Source organism: Macrosteles quadrilineatus, unplaced genomic scaffold (assembly GCF_028750875.1).
Source record: "Macrosteles quadrilineatus isolate MER2022 unplaced genomic scaffold, UCM_ALF_1.0 Scaffold_2__2_contigs__length_208266976, whole genome shotgun sequence".
Lineage (NCBI taxonomy): Eukaryota > Metazoa > Arthropoda > Insecta > Hemiptera > Cicadellidae > Macrosteles > Macrosteles quadrilineatus.
The window spans coordinates 205,655,127-205,661,905 of NW_026542595.1; positions in this window are offsets into that span (position 1 = coordinate 205,655,127).

Genomic DNA, 6,779 nt, shown 5'->3' on the forward strand with positions numbered 1-6,779 from the left:
TTCAATGTTTATTTTATACATATATTTATATGAGTTTCATTTATGTGTTTTTTTCATTACCTTTGGTAGATTTGAACTTGACTCTGATTTGAGGGATTAGTTTGAGAGAAAATGGTGTAGTAATATACTTCATTACTAAGTACCAGAAAATTACTTTTGGTACAAGTTATGAAAGATTCTTTTTATCAAATTGCAAAAACGTTGACTTAAAATTTTAGGCCTCAGTCATTTTAATATAAAGACCCCCGCCACAGCAAATCTGCCGACTAAGCGAATTTCCATTTGCCTGAATAGATTTTCCATTAATCTATTACATTAACATTTAAGCTTTAACAAGTACCTAGGTTTGCTGCTACAGGGAAAATAATAATGTGTGTTTTTTATTAAAATATCAATAGTTTAGTATAAAATAAATAAGTCTGCCATGTTAGATCAAAATCAAAATATATCCATAAACAAGTCAACTACAACAATTGACAATATTCTTTATAAGAATAACATGGGAATTTTAAATAAACAATTTTTAAATTTTCTCCGTAACCAAATTCGTTAAAAACACTTTGATATACTAAATTATTTGTTTTTTTAAGCTCTTTAAAAAGGTACAATATACGCACACTACAAACTAAAAACATAGCAAAACTGTATTATGTCTATTTCTGTTTACATTTTTATTGTTGAACAGTAAAAACAAATGATTTAAATGATAGCAATAAATTGTAATTAAAAGTAGCATGGTTAGTGGACAAATATGGAACTAATTGAGAGCTAATTATCAAATATTTGTTCATATAGTGGTGAATTTAATTCTTACATATTAGGATGTTTGTTTAATGTGATTTACAAAAGAATGATGAAGTGTGTTGTATCATAACATATCAAAACTAAAAATGTTTAACAAAACTAGCAACAGCTGTTACATAATAAATATTAAATAAGTATAGACCAAAGGCATCACAGATGTGGCTAAGCTGACGCCACACCTACGTTCCCTAAAACTTGTTAAATTAGGAACGTCTAGTGCACACTATATCAGCCATTTATGATTATTATGTGAAAATAGTAAACTAGGCACGTGATCACTGGTATCAAATCTTTCTCACGAGTCTTTACAGCACCGCCCACTTCCAGTCTGCTTAAACCAATGTCCGGTTAAAAAGATGGCAGTTCTCCTGGGTGTAGTGCGGTTAAACTGATGTCTGGTTAAAAGGTGTCTGGAGAATGGAGTCTACTGTGGTGCATAAGAGAGTTTATCATGTCCTGCTGTTTATTAATTTAAGACAATTTATCATGCTTTTTTCACAAGAATTAGGCGATTTGAGGCAAAGTTCTCCCCCCACTTTTTGTTTAATGTATTTTGCTGCTGATTAACATGCTTAATAATGCTTATTTTGAGCTATCGTTTTAAGGGTAGGTTGAAATGTAGGGGATGCGGTTTTTCTTCTCTTAAACGGCCTACATTTTGTGATCTGAGTATATGAGTCTGATTTAACACAAGTTAGAACAAAAAAAAAACTTTTGACTTTTCTCGTGATTAAATTAAACTAGGGATACTTTTATCTGAAGCATCTTGTAGACAGAAAAAATAAAAAAAACTGATTGCTAACTACTAGTATTTGCACCTAGGAATTTCACTTCTAGGAGACTTCTGACATAGTAAACATATAGAAAAAATAGTGAATACTGAATTGTTCGACTATCAGAAGCTCAAGAATTAGCAGCTGTGATGACAAAGATTGGTTCAAATTTACATATGTGTGTTTATATTCTGTTCCCAAAATTGAGGCAGTTTTAGGGGAAGTTCCCCCACTACTTTTTTACTTGGTTTATATGGCGCAGCTAATTTAAATTTTGGCAAACCCCTGTTTATTACTTTAGCTATTATTTTTAAAGGTAGGTTCAATTAGAAGGGATAGATTTTTCCCCCTAAAAGCGCCTAAGTTTTGGGAATGGAGTATATTATTAGAGTTATGTGTTAAAATGCTGATTCAATCAGGATCAAGTAAGGTAAAATTTTGCCCTATTTTGGTTTTTGCCCTAAAAGTCTTTACTTTAGGGGTCTAATAGAAAAAATTGTAATTTACAACAATAAAATCCATAGTTAACGTCACATAACACAGCTAATACTATACATTAATGCTGTTATGCTTCTGATAAGAAGTCTTTAGAGCGTTGATAACCTGTGGAAAGGGTGAAAAACAAAAGTAAATCTCACCTATCTGTTCTCATTAGCGGCTTATATCATTGCTATATCCTAAGTTTTCTACCATAATACCTTATACTTGCGTCATTATAATTAGTTGTTAATGGCTTTTCTTTGTTTTCAAATATTTTATCATTCAATAGACTACAGAACATGTCAGTTACAAGACTACAAGATCACACTACTCATCCTACACTAATCTCTAATCATTGGCTTAAAAATCTACCTTTGTATGTTCGCCATTTCAATTGTATTAAAGTACATAACCAAGCTTTACTTAGCTTCTTGGCTGAGTTTGGACACATAATAAACAAGTAGTAATATAAACAAATTTTACTTAGGTCGATTTTAGTTGTTATTGTTAGTGATAACTTTTTTTTGGACTTGAGTAGGTGAATTATAATAATTGTAATTCATATTATTTAAATTTCAGGATTTTTTTTAAGAACACAACTTTGTTTGGATTGTTGAAGCTGTATTTAAAAAATCAAATTTGACTTTGCCCTGTTGCCAAATTAATCATTAAGTACCTTAATTTCATATAAAAATAGTTTTAACTTAAAAACTCTTTTCTGAAACAAAATTACAATCTTATGTTTTGGTCTAGGATAGGTTTAGTAATAAATGAAATCAAGTAATAAAATTATTTATCAAACATTTCATCAATTTGAATAACAAAATATTAAAGTTATTAAATCATAAAACAAGTAAGTCATAAAATTGAACATGAAACTTGTAATTAACAATGTAATCGTCAACTATATTGAAATAACAGCAAACTATACAATTGTTATTTTACTTACCTCGGGATAAGAAGGGTTATCCTTTATTCCTTTTAAACTAACTATGAACCAGCTTAATCATTGGGCTATCAATGCGCAGCAAACCTGCAGATTAAGCGAATTTGTATTTGCCTGATTTGATTTTCAATTAAATCTATTTCAATTAAATTAGTTTTAAGAGTACCTAGGTTTGCTGCTACGGGGAGGGCAATAAAGTGTGTTTTTAGCAACATATCAATAGCTTAAAATAAAATTAATACATTTTTCAAATTATAAAAAAAAATCTATATATTAATAGGCAAGCATGTTTCTTTAAACAAATTTTTCTCAGCTGGTGTGAATCGCAGGGAAAATCTACACATGCTGCTAGAAAGATATTTGCCTGTAGATGTGCAGAATCCCTTTATAAATAAAAATATGCTCTAAAATAAGCACAAAAAATGAATTTAAAATAATACAAAATTTACATGGGTCTTATGGGTTGTCATGATATAACATATCATGCTTGTGACGAAATATGAACAGAAAATCAAAACAAATTAAAGAAATGCCAATCACATGTTCTATTTACAGCGTGGGGTGAAAATAGATGAGAAGTCTGTAAGGCCTACATTACATTTTTTGGTAGAGTTTTGGACCACTGGACGACCTCTAGTATCCATAAATAAGCAAACTACAGCAGTTCATTCATTCACCATAAGAGTAATATTACAACTTTAAATTTATAATTTTTTGAATTTTATCCGTAATCAATAAATTGTTCAAAAAAGCTTCAATATACTAAATTATTGGTTTTTTAAATTTCTTCATAATGATTTAGAGAGGAATTGGGGAATTTTATGTTTTGAGGGTCAAAAATTTGACAAACAAATTTGTTATATGTATGTCCATTATACTTACCGCCAACAGATTGCAGTTCGACCATAAGAAAGTAACACATAGGTAACAAAGACGAGAATTTGATAGTTCCTTACAAATCATATAAAAAGTTGTCAATTGTGTTATGAGCCATATAAAGATTTTTTTTACATCTACAGTACAATTGAAACTTACATCTATGCAGTGGTCGTTCCAAGGGGGCAAGGGGCTTAAGCCCCTCCGTCCCCATTCGCTCCTGGAAAATAAATGTAAACCTACATTTAAACTAAAGTAGTTTTTTGGGCACCAGTTCCATGTGATTTAAAAACAAAACTCTGCTCTTGTTTGCTTGATGGCTCAGGAAATTTCCATTATTAATTTTCAACTGGAATAATTGTTGTGTTTGTTTCATGTTGTTTTAAGTTTCAGTTTCAATTTTAGCGCTTATAATTACTACCCTAGGTGATAACTGTTTTTGTTGACAAGTATTGCAGCCTTTCACTTACATTTAATGGTCATTAAGGAAAATAAAACCAAGTTGAACTGTTACATAGTTGTAATAGGTTGTTTACATATTTACACAGCTAGAACTAGTATCACAATTAGCTATAGGCCTAGTATTTAGCAAAATGTTATTAATAGGTAGACAAGATGAAACATGAAGATAAGTACAAAAAAAAACCTTAAGTATAGCAGTTTAATCAAACTTAACCAAACTTTAATGATATCACTTCCTGAAAATATTCAATGGCTATACAACTAATTTTTTTACAGATCTAGTAGTCTACATTTATCTGTTACAACCCATGTACTCGAACTTTCAATCCAAATTACTAAGACAAAATATTTAATTAATATGCTACCTGCTGTAAGTACAGTATTTCAAACTGTTAAAATAATTGATTCTGTATCCTTCATTGAAGGACCTTTTATTATACGGTGTATAGTCAATCGTACGACACTGTTATTATTGGATAATTTGACGCAAGTGAAATTTTAGTACCGAGTCCAGAACTGGGTCCAGATAAAATTAACTCAAATTAACGATTAGCGTGCATTTTTTTATCTTCCCTTTCTCAATGTTAAACTTATCATACATTTTCATGCATTGAAATTTCCTACCAATTTCGTGACAGTATGTCTAAATAAGTTAAGTTAGGTATTATAATATACATATTCACCTTTTTACAAGCTATACAATTATTTTACATACATTGTATTATGTACTAAAGACATATTTTTTAAATAGCCTTTTCAATTCAGTTCTTACAAAATGAAGGAATTCACTTTACCGCATTGTTTACTTACTTTACGACATTGTTTTGATTTTACTTTTCAGAACTGTACGGACCATTGAGGTTCAAGAATTGAGAGACAAGAAGTAAAATTGTAATGCTTTAAATCGTCAACTTATCAGCTGTTCAGTGGCAACGAAATTGTTATAAACGAAAACATTACCTCTCTTAGAAGTTATGAGTAGCCTATTGATTCTTAGTAATAATAAGAGGTAAAGAAAGTTGTTAAGTTACCAAACTCAAGTAAATAAATAGTCTTTATCGTTGCGTAAACTACTGTTTCGATGCTATGAATGAAGTAAAAGTTTTTAAAAAGAAAGTTTGTTAAAAAACTTATATTTAAAGATGATAATGTTTGAAATGTAAGTCTGTATTCAAACCTTTAATACATAAATCATACATAAACATTATAAATATATTTGTAGTTTGTATGTATAATGTTTGTGGAAATTCATAGATTAAAACAGTATGAAGAAAATATTGTCAATTAATAAAAAAAAGTATTAGGCTAAATTGTATTACGATTGTGTAACTAAAAGTCTATTTCGATTCACCCCAAATTATTTTATTGACCCCCATTCAAATGATTTTCTATGTAAATTAGATTAGTTATCACGAAAAATCTTCCTACAATATAAGTGATGCCATGGATAGAACTGGTCATCATTTTCCCATGTTTTTTGTTGCAAGTTTTATACTAGCAATAAAAATGAACAAGGTAAAACTGATCCACAATAAAATGAAAGTGCGCTGATGTCCAACATTCCATCTGTTTAACTAAAAAGAAATTACAAACTGCATCTTTTATGACTCATTAATTACTGCACTGCAGTAACAAAACTGAATAAAAATAATTTGAGACTGAAACACACCATGTGAGTAGCTAAAAAAAGGGTACAAATACTTAAATAGGAGAAATAATGTCGGTGACACTAAATAACATCGTTTGTCTTAACCTCTAGTAGTTTGCATAATTGTACCTCCACTGGTCGTCTAAAGTGTAGTAATCACAGTAGACCGCCCTTATATCAATGTCCAGGACGAAGGGAGCAACGACCACAAGGAAGATCTGAAGAGTTGATAAGGCTGCCAACCCTGTGATAAGAGAGATGACAAGACTTCCCACTTCCATCTTATCACTTCTGTCACTAGTCTTATCACTTGATGATGCAGTAGAGAGAAAGTCACACGTGAAGAAGTAACCACACGAAGTTTATGTTTAAATTATTTAAGTCCTCACAATTGTGTTTAAATTGTTTCTTCAAATTAACTAAAATCTTAAGAACGTCCTAATAGTTTCTTAAGGTCTAACTGTTGGTGATGCAGTCTGTCAATAGAAGGTCTCTCACATATTCCTAGAAAAATTTTTGAAACGATTAACCAATTCTTGCTTTTAAATTTACGAAACAGTGGTTTTAAACTCTAAAAATATGTGTATCACTAGATAAAAATCAACTACCGTACAGTTTTTTGCACTGAAAATATGTCACTATTCAGTGGAATATTTGCTCGAAATCGATCAACATATGAGAAACCGACACGAGAAATATTTGAAACGCCGAGACCAACACTAGACCGCACACTACTGATGAACACAGTTCCATAACGCTGGGTCAGAGCTCACTGATCTGAGTTGGGGAG